Here is a 19,759-nt window from a genome sequence, read left to right on the forward strand (position 1 = left end):
GGTGGTTGGAACCAAAAATCTCAGATTTAGACTCATCAGATATCCACCGATTGAATGTCCATTGTTCTTATTTCTTGGCCCAAGAAAGTCTCGTCTTCTTGTTGGTGACCTTTTAGTAGTGGTTTCTTTGCAGAAATTCGACCATGAAGGCCTGATTCACAGTCTCCTCTGAACAGTTGATGTTGAGATGTCTGTTACTTGAACTCTGTGAAGCATTTATTTGGGCTGGGAATTCTGAGGCTGTTAACACTAATGAACTTATCCTCTGCAGCAGAGCTAACTCTGGGTCTTCCATTTCCTGTGGCGGTCCTCATGACAGCCAGTTTCATCATAGTGTTTGATGGTTTTTGCGACTGCACTTGAAGAAACTTTCAAAGTTCTTAATTTTCTGGATTGACCATATCTTGAAGTAATGATGGACTGTTGTTTCTGTTTGCTTGTTTGAGCTATTCTTGCCACTAGGACTCAGCCCTAGTTGGTAAAATACCATCTTCTGTATACCACAACTGATTGGCTCAAACACAATAAGGAAATAAATTCCACAAGTGAACTTTTACGAGTGTGCAAAGCTGTCCTCAAGGCAAAGGGTGGCTACTTTCAGTTGTTGTTTAACACTTGTTTTTGGTTACTATGTGATTCTGTGTTATTTCATAGCTTTGATGTATTTACTATTATTATACAATGTAGAAAATAGTCCCAAATAAAGGAAAAAAACATTGAATGAGTAGGTGTCTCCAAACTTTTGACTGGTATTGTGTATGTATACGTGTGTGTGTTTAGGTATGTATGAGTATGTAGTTATATCGAGTTGGGTTTTGGATGCCACACTAGATGTACTGTGTTATCAGCCCAGTAGAGGGCATTTTAACATCTAAAATGAACTTCATAGGAGATTAAACCAGTTCAGTGGATTCATCCCCTTTACATCTTCACAATGTCTGATCTGTTAATGGTGAGTTCAAAAGAATCCTGAAACTATGTTGTATAGACGGATGTTTTCTGGGTGACTGGTATTATGGTGGTGACTGCTTCTGGGGTCCGCTGTGGTAGGGATTTTCTTCCTGGGTCCGCTGTGTTAGGGATTTTCTTCCGGGGTCCGCTGTGGTAGGGATTTTCTTCCTGGGTCCGCTGTGTTAGGGATTTTCTTCCTGGGTCCGCTGTGGTAGGGATTTTCTTCCTGGGTCCGCTGTGTTAGGGATTTTCTTCCTGGGTCCGCTGTGGTAAGGAGGGATTGTGTTCTATAATACATCTCCTTGCCGACTGTTCTCCTCTAGCTGTATCTTGTTCTCTCACACATGTTGCATAGAGATCAAATCAAAATGAAATGGCATTTTTCACATGCGCTGAATACAACGAGTGTAGACTAATGTGAATGCTTGCTTATGAGCCCTTCCCAACTATGCAGAGTAGGAAGAAAATACACGGACAGGATGAATAAAATACACAAGATAATATTATGAACTTTCTGCACAACAAAAGGTAAGATCATCATGAGAGAAGTCACTAAATAGCAAAGTTGGGATGGAACTCGTAAGATGTAGGCCTTCTGTCAGGGGAGAAATACAGAGAAGGGGGCAACATATGGTGGGAGGATGTACCAGAGTGGTGTGGGTGTGTTGTCTCCTTATCTTATGGAAGGTGTGTGCGTGGACTTCCCGGGTGGTTGTGTGTGTGTCAGGTCTGGCAGAGCCCAGTACTGTGATTGGGGCGTGCTGACAGGATGTGTTTCATGGCTGCTGGCTTATGTCACTTCCCCTCTCACAAAGACAGGCCAGCAGACTAAACACACACACACCTACCTCTGTGTGTGTTCTTTCTACTGTACTAGAGCTGGTCAACAGCAGCACCCCGTCAGGTCTACCAGGCGAGCTGTACTAATTCAAGGAGGGAAATTCATTAATGAATTAATTATTAAACGGTCCAAGGATTAACCTGCCAGCAGCAAGACATGGGGGAAGGGGGGACGTACGTGTGTGTGCGTGCACGCCTCTGTATGTGTGTTTGAGGATCTATTTGGGGATTGTAGGAATATCGGACAGCACGTAAATTGAAAGTGGGGGAATCGGGTGAAGGCTCATTAAATAAGACGGCATCTGTCACCCTCCCTCTTCTCCTGTCCTGTGTCCTGACAACGCTGTCCACTTTAACCAAAAACCTGGCCAGCGCCCTCAGCCTGTATCTGTCTCCTCTCTCCTCCCTCAAGCCTGTATCTGTCTCCTCTCTCCTCCCTCAGCCTGTATCTGTCTCCTCTCTCCTCCCTCAGCCTGTATCTGTCTCCTCTCTCCTCCCTCAGCCTGTATCTGTCTCCTCTCTCCGCCCTCAGCCTGTATCTGTCTCCTCTCTCCTCCCTCAGCCTGTATCTGTCTCTGTCTCTCTCTCCCTCAGCCTGTATCTGTCTCCTCTCTCCTCCCTCAGCCTGTATCTGTCTCCTCTCTCCTCCCTCAGCCTGTATCTGTCTCCTCTCTCCTCCCTCAGCCTGTATCTGTCTCCTCTCTCCTCCCTCAGCCTGTATCTGTCTCCTCTCTCCTCCCTCAAGCCTGTATCTGTCTCCTCTCTCCTCCCTCAGCCTGTATCTGTCTCCTCTCTCCTCCCTCAGCCTGTATCTGTCTCCTCTCTCCTCCCTCAAGCCTGTATCTGTCTCCTCTCTCCTCCCTCAGCCTGTATCTGTCTCCTCTCTCCTCCCTCAGCCTGTATCTGTCTCCTCTCTCCGCCCTCAGCCTGTATCTGTCTCCTCAGCCTGTATCTGTCTCCTCTCTCCTCCCTCAGCCTGTATCTGTCTCCTCTCTCCTCCCTCAGCCTGTATCTGTCTCCTCTCTCCTCCCTCAGCCTGTATCTGTCTCCTCTCTCCTCCCTCAGCCTGTATCTGTCTCCTCTCTCCTCCCTCAGCCTGTATCTGTCTCCTCTCTCCTCCCTCAGCCTGTATCTGTCTCCTCTCCTCCTCCCTCAGCCTGTATCTGTCTCCTCTCTCCTCCCTCAGCCTGTATCTGTCTCCTCTCTCCTCCCTCAGCCTGTATCTGTCTCCTCTCTCCTCCCTCAGCCTGTATCTGTCTCCTCTCTCCTCCCTCAGCCTGTATCTGTCTCCTCTCTCCTCCCTCAGCCTGTATCTGTCTCCTCTCTCCTCCCTCAGCCTGTATCTGTCTCCTCTCTCCTCCCTCAGCCTGTATCTGTATCTGTCTCTCCTCTCTCTCTCTCTCCCCTCAGCCTGTATCTGTCTCCTCTCTCCTCCCTCAGCCTGTATCTGTCTCTCTCCCTCCCTCAGCCTGTATCTGTCTCCTCTCTCCTCCCTCAGCCTGTATCTGTCTCCTCTCTCCTCCCTCAGCCTGTATCTGTCTCCTCTCTCCTCCCTCAGCCTGTATCTGTCTCCTCTCTCCTCCCTCAGCCTGTATCTGCCTGTATCTGTCTCCTCTCTCCTCCCTCAGCCTGTATCTGTCTCCTCTCTCCTCCCTCAGCCTGTATCTGTCTCCTCTCTCCTCCCTCAGCCTGTATCTGTCTCCTCTCTCCTCCCTCAGCCTGTATCTGTCTCCTCTCTCCTCCCTCAGCCTGGAACAGTCACTTTACAATAGTGCATCTGTATCTGTCCCTCAGCCTGTATCTGTCTCTCCTCCCTCAGCCTGTATCTGTCTCCTCTCTCCTCCCTCAGCCTGTATCTGTCTCCTCTCTCCTCCCTCAGCCTGTATCTGTCTCCTCTCTCCTCCCTCAGCCTGTATCTGTCTCCTCTCTCCTCCCTCAGCCTGTATCTGTCTCCTCTCTCCTCCCTCAGCCTGTATCTGTCTCCTCTCTCCTCCCTCAGCCTGTATCTGTCTCCTCTCTCCTCCCTCAGCCTGTATCTGTCTCCTCTCTCCTCCCTCAGCCTGTATCTGTCTCCTCTCTCCTCCCTCAGCCTGTATCTGTCTCCTCTCTCCTCCCTCAGCCTGTATCTGTCTCCTCTCTCCGCCCTCAGCCTGTATCTGTCTCCTCTCTCCTCCCTCAGCCTGTATCTGTCTCCTCTCTCCTCCCTCAGCCTGTATCTGTCTCCTCTCTCCTCCCTCAGCCTGTATCTGTCTCCTCTCTCCTCCCTCAGCCTGTATCTGTCTCCTCTCTCCTCCCTCAGCCTGTATCTGTCTCCTCTCTCCTCCCTCAGCCTGTATCTGTCTCCTCTCTCCTCCCTCAGCCTGTATCTGTCTCCTCTCTCCTCCCTCAGCCTGTATCTGTCTCCTCTCTCCTCCCTCAGCCTGTATCTGTCTCCTCTCTCCTCCCTCAGCCTGTATCTGTCTCCTCTCTCCTCCCTCAGCCTGTATCTGTCTCTCTCCTCCCTCAGCTCTCTCCTCCCCCTCAGCCTCAGCCTGTATCTGTCTCCTCTCTCCTCCCTCAGCCTGTATCTGTCTCCTCTCTCCTCCCTCAGCCTGTATCTGTCTCCTCTCTCCTCCCTCAAGCCTGTATCTGTCTCCTCTCTCCTCCCTCAGCCTGTATCTGTCTCCTCTCTCCTCCCTCAGCCTGTATCTGTCTCTTCTCTCCTCCCTCAGCCTGTATCTGTCTCCTCTCTCCTCCCTCAAGCCTATAACCTGTGATGACACTGTCAGAGGAGCCACTACTCTACTGATATTCATAGGACTCGCTCTGTCACACACACACATGCAAACGTGCATACATGCACAATGTAATAATAATATATAATAATAATATACAATGTACACTTGTACAGAAAGAGTGATTCAAACTTAGTACAGTTTTGTTTGACCTTTATCAATGTTGACACCCTCAACAGTATGCAGGGTAACATCTGAATAGGGGCAAATGCACAAGTGTTTGCACACACACAGGAACACACAGACGCACACAAACAGATTTTTTTCCCCTCCAGGGCTTATAGTACATTTTCTGATCAAATGAAATGCTGCTGCAAAGTCCTCAAGGGAAGGGTGTGTTTATTTCCGTGTGTGTGTGTGTGCGCAGTTCAGATATTGAGTATTCATGGTAAGTATTTCAAAAACAGTAATTTATAACTCAATTTTCAGTGTGCATCGAGGCACTCCTTACATCCAAAACACAAAACTCCAAACCATTTGAAGATAATCAATATGATACTTGTTCTTTAATTTGTTATTGTTTTTATTGCACAATGTAAAATAAGAATTTGTAATATATATTTTTGTTGGATTGATGCTATTAGTGTTTAAAATATTCCTACAGAATCTTGTATTTATTTGTTCAATTGTTCTACAAAGCAATTAGGGTGTCTAGTGAATTGTGAATGTGTTGCACTACGTCGCCCGAATTGCCAGGCTGGTGTGATATTTAATTGTTTATCAGTCAAGACTCTGGGCAGGTGACTGGCATTTCACAGTTGATATTGTACGTTCGGATGGGGGAGTCCTGTACCCTGTGTCTGTGTTACATCTGTATGTGTGTAATGGAGGGAGACAAAACAACTTGTTTTACATTTTGAACCATTCTAATCTGTTGAGAACCCTACAGAAATGAAATGTTCAACTATGAATATCAAATATCCCCAATATTCATTTTTTCACAAGTTTACGGACCAGACATTAAAATGGGTTTAGAATATTTATTGAGGGAACGTGAGAATGAGGATTCAGGAAGAGGAGAGTGAACCGGATGCCGGGCGTGGACTCTATAGAGTTAGGTTTGTAGACATCATCCTCAGGCTGGTAGACATCATCCTCAGGCTGGTAGACATCATCCTCAGGCTGGTAGACATCATCCTCAGGCCGTGGGAGTTAGGATTGTAGACATCATCCTCAGGCTTGTAGACATCATCCTCAGGCTGGTAGACATCATCCTCAGGCTGGTAGACATCATCCTCAGGCTGTGGGAGTTAGGCTGGTAGACATCATCCTCAGGCCATGGGAGTTAGGCTGCTGTGGTGAATGCAATCCCCCCCAACAGATCCTTGGAAGAACCTAAGAGATACTAGATAGAAGAGGAGGCAGAGGGATGCAAACTTAAGGCTAGTAACGCACTGTGACGTGCAATGCAACATGCACTGCAGAACAAAGAGGAAGTATGTTTGTTTGGTCAGGTTTGGAGTGAGGACAGGTCTGGACGCTGATTAGCACTGAGTAGCAGCAATGGTGGAAAAAGTACTAAATTGTCATATTTGAGTAAAAGTAAGGGTACTTCAATAGAAAATTACTCAAGTAAAACTCACCTAGTAAAATACTACTTGAGTAAAGTCTAAAAGTATCTGGTTTTAAATGTACTTGCATACAGTGGTGGAAAGTGTACTCAATTGTCATACTTGAGTTAAAGTAAATGCTATACATCAAATTCCTTATATTTAGCCAACCAAACGGCACAATTTTCTAGTTAAAATAATAATAATTACGGATAAACTGGCGCACTCCAACACTCAGTAATAATTTACAAACACAGTATTTGTGTCCAGCGAGTCCGCCAAATCAGAGGCAGTAGGGATGGTAACATGTTGTATTGATAGGGGCATGGACCAGAATTCTGTCCTTCCTGAGCATTCAAAATGTAGGTACTTTTGGTTGTCAGGTCAAATGTATGGGAGTAAAAATGACATTTTCTATAGGAATGTAGTGGAGTAAAAGTAGTCAAAAATATAAATAGTTAAATAAAGTACAAATAACAAAAAAAGTGCTTTAAAGTATTTTTACTTATGTACTTTACACCTCTGAGTAGCAGCTGATGCTTGTTGAGGAGCTGCTTTCAAGGCAAATAGTCATCCCTTAAAAGTCTATTGAAGTACCCGTGCGTCAATCTAAGTAACATAAGTTTAAAAAGCCCAAACATAATCCATCAATTTAAACTGGAGATATCAGTTGTTTTGCATGGGCTGCATCTCAATCCCCCGCATCAGTCGACGACGGTGTGACGGAGAAGTCCGTCACTGGCCACAAGCAGCATCTGGTACGCTAACACACACACACACACACACACACACACACACACACACACACACACACACACACACACACACACACACACACACACACACACACACACACACACACACACACACACACACACACACACACACACACACTCATCTACCCCTCTTTGCTCCATGTTCAGCTACGTTAGCAATGTGGGACGACACAAGTTAACCTCGCCATCTCAGCTCATACACAGTATTCATTCCTACCTTCATTAACAGGTTGGTATGGTATAAAGAATATGCAGACAAGCTTTCATGTTTAATTTAAGCGACGTTTATTGTACAATGTTTTGGATGAACTCTCTGTCTGTTTGTTTCTGTCCCTCTGTCTCCGTCTGTGTAGCATCCGGGTATGCTAGAATAAGGACCCGAGCTACTGCAATCAGGCTGGCTTTGTAGTGCATGTCCTGAATTGCAAGTCCATGTGAATGTGTGTCGGTGCGGTGGGGTTGTGTAAATGTGTTATATGAAGTGCTATAATGAGTTTGATGAATTGTTCTGATGGGAGGCGCTTCCCCCATACATAAGGAGCCCCTCTATCAGTTCTAAAAGGGGGATTTTTCCATTGATACATTGACGAGGAAGCACTACCCGGCCCCGTCATTTATGTCTATACTTTTGGGGCAGTACTGTTTTTTGGGGAATCACTATGTAAGTAAACACCCTGCACAAATGTGCTTTTGCGGCTCAGCCATCGGATATTTTGTTTCAGTAGGCCTACATTCCATTTACGTTTTTTTAGTTTAGCCTTCTGGCCTACTCTCTGCGACAGTCGGCCTTCTGCCTCTGCGGTGGAAGGTGGTGGAGCTACAGCAATGTTTTTCAGACCACAAGGACATCCCAAAAACATCTGTAGCGTCCAACCCCGATAAGAGTCCCAGGACTGGTCTGAAGGTTGCCTATACAAACGAATGGTAGTATGGAGGAAGTGTTTTTGTGCCAACACAAATATTTCCTGAGTTTTCTTAGATCTCCTAGATAATGGACAGACACTTCAAACCTTCTTCCTTATGATACATTTTTTGACTGTCTTTTTTTCCATTTATGAATATGTTATTCAATGTGTTTCTATGGGCTTTTAGTAGTAAAAACCAAATTCAATATTTCATCTAGTAATATAAAAAAAATATATACCTGAAGGGGTTTTAAAATTCTAAATAAAATAGCTAAATGGTCCATGTATGACCATTTTATTACAATTCCATATGTTACTTTCAACCCTCCTATCTAATCCTGTACTAATAAGAAAAGCCCTACTAACTACTATCAAACCCTCACCCATCCCCCACACCCCCCCCCATCCCTGTCCATCACTGTCCATCCTCAATAACCATTCACATCAATCTTTCCCACTCTTCCACATACTGGTACTTACAACAATACATCAACATGTTTCACTGTTTCATCAACCATGCACTCTGAACACAAAGCATTCACATGCTTGCCAACCAGATATAATGACGAGTTCAATGTACAATGTCTTACAAATGCCGGCCCTTGGGTTCGCTGTCCCACATCTTCTGCCAAACATCTATCATAATGGCTCTAATCTTACATTTGGCCTCGCCTCTACCCAAAGGAGCACAAATATAAATGATATCTCGTCTTAAAGGCCTTTTGGCCACCTGATCTACTATTTCATTCACACTGGGACCCAGCGGAATCTCACTACTACACCCTATCTTTCGATTCTACCAATATAATTGTCAACCAGTTCCCCTATATATATCACTCACTTCTGACCAATCTTTTATTTTCTCTAACAAGGTTAAATCAACAACAGGATCTGGTAGTAACCAATGAGGAACATCCCCCGTCACCACAGAGGGGTAAACATCCAACACCGTCAGACCACTCTCATCAGCAAGCTTTCCAACTGTCCAACCAAAACCACTGCCTTGTCTACTAGTATATTCCTGACAGTCATCTAGAACAGTAGCAGTGGGATGACCAGCCTCACAACTTTTCAGTCTAAGACAATAAGCTAACAACAATTTCTGTTGGTGAATGTCCAAAGGCATCTCCCCTGCCTCTTCTAATAATACACTTACAGGTATTGATTTAAATGCACAAATACATAACCTTAAAGCTCTACACTGTATTCTGGCCAGCCTCTGAAGCAACTGTTCCATAAACTTCTCGCCCATTAACAATTGCTGTTCTGATCAGAGCTCTATAGCTGTCTATAAGTGATTGTCTGTCAGCACCCCATTCATAACCACCGAGCATGAGATTCACCACCTTGTTACACTTTGTTTCAACTCTAATTACATGATATTTCCATTTATATCTCTCATTGAACCATAAACTTAAATATTTGAACATAGAAACCCTACCCACATGCTTTCCATGCAAAACTGCTTATTATCAGCAACATTCTTCTTTGAGAAGAACATACAGTCAGTCGACCATCTTTCAACTGCCAATATAGCTTGTGGAATAGATTTGATCACGAGAGACATTCCTTCCCCTCTTCCAAATCGCTCCATCGTCAGCATACAAGGAAGCCCCAATAGTATCGTAGTCATTTTCTATGTCATAACTTCTTTCATTACCATTTTTTTCCATTTCATTGCTCACCTTTACTAATGCATCCAAGGTAGATCTACCTTTACAGAATCCACTTTGACATTGACTCAATAAACCTCTGTGCTCCAGGAAATAGGACAATCTATTGACAATCATCTTTTCCATCAGCTTGCCTAATATCTACCAGCATGTCACATGTGCAACCAGAGGGAAAAAAACTCTAGACCACCTTTACTCCACATACAGAGATGCATACAAAGCTGTCCCTCACCATCCATTTGGCAAATCTGACCATAAATCTATCCTCCTGATCCCTGCTTACAAGCAAAAACTAAAGCAGGAAGTACCATTGACTCGCTTAATACGGAAGGGGTCAGATGATAGGGATGCTACACTACAGTTTTTCTAGCACAGACTAGAATATGTTCCGGGATTCATCCAATGGCATTGAGGAGTATACCAGCTCAGTCATCGGCCTCATCAATAAGTGCATCGGACGATGTCGTCCCCACAGTGACCGCAAGTACATATCCCAACCAGAAGCCATGGATTACATGGCACCGAACTAAAGGCTAGAGCTGCCGCTTTTAAGGAGCGGGACACTAATCCGGACGCTTATAAGAAAACTCGCTATGCCCTCAGACGAATCATCAAACAGGCAAAGCGTCAATACAGCACTAAGATGGAATCCTACTACACCGGCTCTGACTCTCGTCGGATGTGGCAGGGCTTGTAAACTATTATGGACTACAAAGGGAAACCCAGTCGCGAGCTGCCCAGTGACGCGAGCCTACCGGACGAGCTAAATGCCTTTTATGCTCGCTTCGAGGCAAGCGACAATGAGGCATGCATGAGAGCACCAGCTGTTCAGGACGACTGTGTGATCACGCTCTCCGTAGCCGATGTGAACAAGACCTTTAAACAGGTCAACATTCACAAGGCCGCGGGGCCAGACGGATCACCAGGACTTGTTCTCCGAGCATGCTCTCACCAACTGGTAAGTGTCTTCACTCACGTTTTCAATCTCTCCCTGACCGATTCTGTAATACCTACACTACCAGTCAAACATTTTAGAACACCTACTAATAACACCTACTAGGGTTTTTCTTTATTTTTACTATTTTCTACATATCAAAACTATGAAATAACATTATATGGAATCATGTAGTAACAAAAAAAGGGTTAAACAAATCAAAATATATTTCATACTTGAGATTCTTCAAATAGCTACCTTTGACTTGATGACAGCTTTGAACACTCTTGGCATTCTCTCAACCAGCTTCACCTGGAATGCTTTTCCAACAGTCTTGAAGGAGTTACAACATTTGCTGAGTACTTGTTGGCTTCTTTTCCTTCACTCCTAGTTCTAGTATGTACAATTGATAATTTATCAAGTCGGTTTCTACACTTACCTTTCCAGGTGGTGAAATGCATAAATCGACTGTGTCAGTCGAGGAGTCTCTTTTTCTTTTAGGGATTGGTTCTCCAAGCTTACTCTCCGACACGTTTTGGTGTTGACTGTGTCAGTCGAGGAGTCTCGTTTCCTTTTAGGGATTGGTTCTCCAAGCTTACTCTCCAACACGTTTTGGTGTTGACTGTGTCAGTCGAGGAGTCTCGTTTCCTTTTAGGGATTGGTTCTCCAAGCTTACTCTCCGATACGTTTTGATGTTGACTGTGTCAGTCGAGGTGTCTCGTTTCCTTTTAGGGATTGGTTCTCCAAGCTTACTCTCCAACACGTTTTGGTGTTGACTGTGTCAGTCGAGGTGTCTCGTTTCCTTTTAGGGATTGGTTCTCCAAGCTTACTCTCCAACACGTTTTGGTGTTGACTGTGTCAGTCGAGGAGTCTCGTTTCCTTTTAGGGATTGGTTCTCCAAGCTTACTCTCCGATACGTTTTGGTGTTGACTGTGTCAGTCGAGGAGTCTCGTTTCCTTTTAGGGATTGGTTCTCCAAGCTTACTCTCCGATACGTTTTGGTGTTGACTGTGTCAGTCGAGGAGTCTCTTTTCCTTTGAGGGATGGTTCTCCAAGCTTACTCTCCGACAAGTTTTGGTGTTGACTGTGTTGATAATATTGGTTGATACATTTCTCTAGCCTTATGATATGTTTTTATCCAGATTGAATGGTATTGCCCACCAGTATGTGGAGTGCTAATATTTATTCATATTTACAGATAATTAATATTTTGTTTTTATCTTCAGGCATTCTGCACCGCTGTCTTCATTCTGCCATCTCCATTTGATCAGGCTGTTGATTCATGGGCAACATTAGGTAGTTTAAAATTAGCCTGCTACATATTGAACTTCCATCCTCTCAGGCCAGGGGCACAATGTATGAATGTATGGTTGGATCAGAATCGCCTTCATAATCATTTGACAGTACAACCACAAGTCCAAATCCCTATCTCCATTCTTGGCTAATTTAGGAAAGGGCCAATTTGAGCTAGCTAGCTAGGTAGCCAGCCATCTAAGGACATCAATACAACGAGATGCAAACGCGTTTCTGTCAATGACGTATGCTCTCAATGCGATGTGATTGGAGTGAAGCCAAATCCAAGCTGGCTCCTATTGACACTTTTTTTTTGGTACGCCAGGATCATTCATTGTTGAGCTCACTCAGTTTAGCTCAAAGCTGATTGGCTATTATTTTTTTATTGTATTTTTATCAAGAAAGGCCAAATGCTCGCTGGCTTTCCTTGCGTTCAATCCTATGGGCGGCAACAATGTAATACTCGTTTGGACCAGACAGGATCATATAGATGGGCTACACAGACAGAGACAGAGGGGTGCTGTTTCGCTCGCTAGGATTCATTCTCTGGTGAGATACATTCAAGCCTCTTGCAACTAGTTAAAGTGCTATGATCCTCTCCTGAATTTTTGTTAATTCTTAAAACGATTTACTTTTCTGATTTAAAATCATATAATGCCCAATGTATCACTAATAAACACCCCCCATACACACATAACCCTGCCTCCACAACAAACCCCACACACACACACCCCTTCCTCCATACCTGAACCCCCCCCAAGCTCCTATTTGATAATCGGGCAATGTACCTAATCATGGTCTGTTCCAAGTGACAGAGGGCTGGGCCAATGGGACCTGACGTGGCTGATGTCCCGCCCCTTATGAGCTGGGACAAAACTGATGTTGTTGCTAGTGGATCGTTGGGCTGATGAGGGTAGTGCTCGATAACGGCCCGTGTCCATTCATCAGTGTCCAGCGGTGGCCGGTAAATGGTTTCTCCAGTCTCTTCCCTATTTGGCCCTCGCCAATCTCTGTCTGCCATGATCAGTGTCACACAGCTGGGACCTTACACTGCCCTGATAGAAACACACACACAAATAACCTGCTGACACACTGACAAAACCTGCTCTTTTTTTAAAGCACACACACACACAGAGAGAGAGAGAGAGAGAGAGAGAGAGAGAGAGAGAGAGAGAGAGAGAGAGAGAGAGAGAGAGAGAGAGAGAGAGAGAGAGAGAGAGAGAGAGAGAGAGAGAGAGAGAGAGAGAGAGAGAGAGAGAGAGAGAGAGAGAGAGAGAGAGATCACCCAGCTCTCAGGTGCATTGGTCACCAATCACAACCACTTTGTCCAGTCAGGTAACCAGGACTACTTTAATCCCCCAGCAACAGGGCGGGTCATTCATCTCCGTTGAGGTGGTGGTGGGGGGCTGTCATAGACAGGGGCAGCAGAGGGCAGGATGGGACGAAGGGTGAGGTGGTGGGAGGGGTAATCAGAGACAGGAGCAGCAGAGCAGACAAATGGCCCCCAAAATGCAGCATTAATCAGCAGCTGATCTGCTGCCCCTTTAAAGCCAATAGCATTGACAGTGAAGGCGATGAGGGAGGGAGGGAAAGCGAGTAGGAGAGGGGGGATGAGGAGATGGAGAGAGAAAGAAAGAGTGAGGAGGGGAGGAGAGGGGAGAAGGAGTGTTATAGAGGTGGTATTGGTAAGGTTAGAGAGGAGATACAGAGATTAAACACAGAGAAAGATGGTTGCATTAAAGCATTAGTTCACTGTTATCAATGAATATAGAATCAGAGGTAGACAACCTACTGCTACAATTATTTGTAACCAGGCATCACTGACAGAGGCCTTTTATCCAACCTGATGCTGTCCCAGGCATCACTGACAGAGGCCTTTTATCCAACCTGATGCTGTCCCAGGCATCACTGACAGAGGCCTTTTATCCAACCTGATGCTGTCCCATGCATCACTGACAGAGGCCTTTTATCCAACCTGATGCTGTCCCTGGCATCACTGACAGAGGCCTTTTATCCAACCTGATGCTGTCCCTGGCATCACTGACAGAGGCCTTTTATCCAACCTGATGCTGTCCCAGGCATCACTGACAGAGGCCTTTTATCCAACCTGATGCTGTCCCAGGCATCACTGACAGAGGCCTTTTATCCAACCTGATGCTGTCCCAAAACACTTTCTAACAGCAGTTGTTTCTGTTGTTATTGATGCTGTAATGCATGGAGACACACTAACATGCTGTGTCTGACATGCCCCACACACACTCTTTCACACACTCAATCACACACTCACACACACCAGACCCTGCCAGCGAGCAGAGCAGAGCGACGTCCTGTTTGATTTGTCACCTGACTAGTGATCAATAACTGTGATGGAAACAGAATCAGCCCAGATGGATTAAACGTCCCACTGGCTCTGACATTATTTTCCCATTAAAACCCAGTGGGATCACCCCAGATCCCAGGCCAAATTCCACATTTGTTCAGGTCCCCAGGACGTCGAGAGACGCCGTCCAAACTGGCAACTTTAGGCAACAACAAAGTGCCTGGGAGAGAACCAGCAGTCCACAGAGCAGGAGCTTGTTTCTTAATCTTAGTCCACTCCTCCATCTGTCCACAGTTATTTAGCCCAGTCAAAATCAATGCCTAAACTTAACCGTGGAATTAGTTTTCTGTTTTAACACTATCCCAACCCTTTAACTTAAGCCATTTGGAATGAATGTCTAAACTTAGCTTAGAGTTGATTCTGTGTGCCTAAATGTAACGTTTGTCACATAACGTCGGGAGATGAAGTCAGACGAAACCAGCAAGTTGTTCCACACGCACACGCACACGCACACGCACACGCACACGCACACGCACACGCACATACACACACCTACAAGTGCATGCAAGTACACATGAACGTGCATATACAGTGGGGCAAAAAAGTATGTAGTCAGCCACCAATTGTGCAAGTTCTCCCACTTAAAAAGATGAGAGAGGCCTGTAATTTTCATCATAGGTACACTTCAACTATGACAGACAAAATGAGAGAAAAAAATCCAGAAAATCACATTGTATGATTTTTTAAAATGAATTTATGTGCAAATTATGGTGGAAAATAAGTATTTGGTCACCTACAAACATGCAAGATTTCTGGCTCTCACAGACTTGTAACTTCTTCTTTAAGAGGCTCCTCTGTCCTCCACTCATTACCTGTATTAATGGCACCTGTTTGAACTTGTTATCAGTATAAAAGACACCTGTCCACAACCTCAAACAGTCACACTCCAAACTCCACTATGGCCAAGACCAAAGAGCTGTCAAAGGACACCAGAAACAAAATTGTAGACCTGCACCAGGCTGGGAAGACTGAATCTGCAATAGGTAAGCAGCTTGGTTTGAAGAAATCAACTATGGGAGCAATTATTAGGAAATGGAAGACATACAAGACCACTGATAATCTCCCTCGATCTGGGGCTCCACGCAAGATCTCACCCCGTGGGGTCAAAATGATCACAAGAACGGTGAGCAAAAATCCCAGAACCACACGGGGGGACCTAGTGAATGACCTGCAAAGAGCTGGGACCAAAGTAACAAAGCCTACCATCAGTGACACACTACGCCGCCAGGGACTCAAATCCTGCAGTGCACCCTGCTTAAGCCAGTACATATCCAGGCCCATCTGAAGTTTGCTAGAGAGCATTTGGATGATCCAGAAGAAGATTGGGAGAATGTCATATGGTCAGATGAAACCAAAATATAACTTTTTGGTAAAAACTCAACTCGTCGTGTTTGGAGGACAAAGAATGCTGAGTTGCATCCAAAGAACACCATACCTACTGTGAAGCATGGGGGTGGAAATATCATGCTTTGGGGCTGTTTTTCTGCAAAGGGACCAGGACGACTGATCCGTGTAAAGGAAAGAATGAATGAGGCCATGTATTGTGGGATTTTGAGTGAAAACCTCCTTCCATCAGCAAGGGCATTGAAGATGAAACGTGGCTGGGTCTTTCAGCATGACAATGATCCCAAACACAACGCCCGGGCAACGAAGCAGTGGCTTTGTAAGAAGCATTTCAAGGTCCTGGAGTGGCCTAGCCAGTCTCCAGATCTCAACCCCATAGAAAATCTTTGGAGGGAGTTGAAAGTCTGTGTTGCCCAGCAACAGCCCCAAAACATCACTGCTCTAGAGGAGATCTGCATGTGAAAACCTTGTGAAGACTTACAGAAAACGTTTGACCTCTGTCATTGCCAACAAAGGGTATATAACAAATTATTGAGATAAACTTTTGTTATTGACCAAATACTTATTTTCCACCATAATTTGCAAATAAATTCATTAAAAATACTACAATGTGATTTTCTGGATTTTATTTTCTCATTTTGTCTGTCATAGTTGAAGTGTACCTATGATGAAAATTACAGGCCTCTCTCATATTTTTAAGTGGGAGACCTTGCACAATTGGTGGCTGACTAAATACTTTTTTGCCCCACTGTACACGTACGTATGCATGCACACACACAAACACACAAAACACTCACACACCGTTAAAATGAGCTTAGGGCCTGTGTGATAACATATTGAGTGTATAGATCCCCTCAGCCAGTATGATAGGGCTTCAACTAGGCTTCAGCTCTGTTAGCAAAAACAAGTCTTCAGGTCTTAAGGATACTACCATCATGCAGTTCAACCAACCACCACTGCTGCATATACCAACACACCAAAAGCAAACAGACAAATATTACTGTCACCTTGGTTTTTAATATTACTGTCACCTTGACTTTTAAGTAATATTACTGTCGCCTTGGTTTTTAATATTACTGTCATCTTGGTTTTTAATATTACTATCACCTTGGCTTTTAATATTACTGTCATCTTGGTTTTTAATATTAGTGTCATCTTGGTTTTTAATATTACTATCACCTTGGCTTTTAATATTACTGTCATCTTGGTTTTAATATTACTGTCATCTTGGTTTTTAATATTACTGTCACCTTGGTTTTTAATATTACTGTCACCTTGGTTTTAATATTACTGTCATCTTGGTTTTTAATATTACTGTCACCTTGGTTTTTAATATTACTGTCACCTTGACTTTTAATTAATATTACTGTCACCTTGGTTTTTAATATTACTGTCACCTTGTTTTTAATATTACTGTCACCTTGGTTTTTAATATTACTGTCACCTTGTTTTTAATATTAGTGTCATCTTGGTTTTTAATATTACTGTCACCTTGGTTTTTAATATTACTGTCACCATGGTTTTTAATATTACTGTCATCTTGGTTTTTAATATTACTGTCACCTTGGTTTTTAATATTACTGTCACCTTGTTTTTTAATATTACTGTCACCTTGGTTTTTAATATTACTGTCACCATGGTTTTTAATATTACTGTCATCTTGGTTTTTAATATTACTGTCACCTTGACTTTTAATTAATATTACAGTCACCTTGGTTTTTAATATTACTGTCACCTTGACTTTTAATTAATATTACTGTCACCTTGGTTTTTAATATTACTGTCACCTTGTTTTTAATATTAGTGTCATCTTGGTTTTTAATATTACTGTCACCTTGGTTTTTAATATTACTGTCACCATGGTTTTTAATATTACTGTCACCTTGGTTTTTAATATTACTGTCACCATGGTTTTTAATATTACTGTCACCTTGGTTTTTAATATTACTGTCACCATGGTTTTTAATATTACTGTCACCTTGGCTTTTAATATTACTGTCATCTTGGTTTTTAATATTACTGTCATCTTGGTTTTTAATATTACTGTCACCATGGTTTTTAATATTACTGTCACCATGGTTTTTAATATTACTGTCACCTTGGTTTTTAATATTACTGTCATCTTGGTTTTTAATATTACTGTCATCTTGGTTTTTAATATTACTGTCACCTTGGTTTTTAATATTACTGTCACCATGGTTTTTAATATTACTGTCACCTTGGTTTTTAATATTACTGTCACCATGGTTTTTAATATTACTGTCACCTTGGTTTTTAATATTACTGTCACCATGGTTTTTAATATTACTGTCATCTTGGTTTTTAATATTACTGTCACCTTGACTTTTAATTAATATTACAGTCACCTTGGTTTTTAATATTACTGTCACCTTGACTTTTAATTAATATTACTGTCACCTTGACTTTTAATTAATATTACTGTCATCTTGGTTTTTAATATTACTGTCACCTTGGTTTTTAATATTAGTGTCATCTTGACTTTTAATTAATATTACTGTCACCTTGGTTTTTAATATTACTGTCATCTTGGTTTTTAATATTACTGTCACCTTGTTTTTAATATTAGTGTCATCTTGGTTTTTAATATTACTGTCACCTTGGTTTTTAATATTACTGTCACCATGGTTTTTAATATTACTGTCATCTTGGTTTTTAATATTACTGTCACCTTGGTTTTTAATATTACTGTCATCTTGGTTTTTAATATTAGTGTCATCTTGGTTTTTAATATTACTGTCACCTTGGTTTTTAATATTACTGTCACCATGGTTTTTAATATTACTGTCATCTTGGTTTTTAATATTACTGTCACCTTGGTTTTTAATATTACTGTCACCTTGGTTTTTAATATTACTGTCACCTTGGTTTTTAATATTACTGTCACCATGGTTTTTAATATTACTGTCATCTTGGTTTTTAATATTACTGTTACCTTGACTTTTAATTAATATTACAGTCACCTTGGTTTTTAATATTACTGTCACCTTGACTTTTAATTAATATTACTGTCACCTTGGTTTTTAATATTACTGTCACCTTGTTTTTAATATTAGTGTCATCTTGGTTTTTAATATTACTGTCACCTTGGTTTTTAATATTACTGTCACCATGGTTTTTAATATTACTGTCACCTTGGTTTTTAATATTACTGTCACCATGGTTTTTAATATTACTGTCACCTTGGTTTTTAATATTACTGTCACCATGGTTTTTAATATTACTGTCACCTTGGTTTTTAATATTACTGTCATCTTGGTTTTTAATATTACTGTCATCTTGGTTTTTAATATTACTGTCACCATGGTTTTTAATATTACTGTCACCATGGTTTTTAATATTACTGTCACCTTGGTTTTTAATATTACTGTCATCTTGGTTTTTAATATTACTGTCATCTTGGTTTTTAATATTACTGTCACCTTGGTTTTTAATATTACTGTCACCATGGTTTTTAATATTACTGTCACCTTGGTTTTTAATATTACTGTCACCATGGTTTTTAATATTACTGTCACCTTGGTTTTTAATATTACTGTCACCATGGTTTTTAATATTACTGTCATATTGGTTTTTAATATTACTGTCACCTTGACTTTTAATTAATATTACAGTCACCTTGGTTTTTAATATTACTGTCACCTTGACTTTTAATTAATATTACTGTCACCTTGACTTTTAATTAATATTACTGTCATCTTGGTTTTTAATATTACTGTCACCTTGGTTTTTAATATTACTGTCATCTTGGTTTTTAATATTACTGTCACCTTGGTTTTTAATATTACTGTCATCTTGGTTTTTAATATTACTGTCACCTTGTTTTTAATATTAGTGTCATCTTGGTTTTTAATATTACTGTCACCTTGGTTTTTAATATTACTGTCACCATGGTTTTTAATATTACTGTCATCTTGGTTTTTAATATTACTGTCACCTTGACTTTTAATTAATATTACAGTCACCTTGGTTTTTAATATTACTGTCACCTTGACTTTTAATTAATATTACTGTCACCTTGACTTTTAATTAATATTACTGTCATCTTGGTTTTTAATATTACTGTCACCTTGGTTTTTAATATTAGTGTCATCTTGACTTTTAATTAATATTACTGTCACCTTGGTTTTTAATATTACTGTCATCTTGGTTTTTAATATTACTGTCACCTTGGTTTTTAATATTACTGTCATCTTGGTTTTTAATATTACTGTCACCTTGGTTTTTAATATTACTGTCACCTTGACTTTTAATATTACTGTCATCTTGGTTTTTAATATTACTGTCATCTTGGTTTTTAATATTACTGTCATCTTGGTTTT

This window comes from Oncorhynchus gorbuscha, linkage group LG09 (genome assembly GCF_021184085.1).
Source record: "Oncorhynchus gorbuscha isolate QuinsamMale2020 ecotype Even-year linkage group LG09, OgorEven_v1.0, whole genome shotgun sequence".
NCBI lineage: Eukaryota > Metazoa > Chordata > Actinopteri > Salmoniformes > Salmonidae > Oncorhynchus > Oncorhynchus gorbuscha.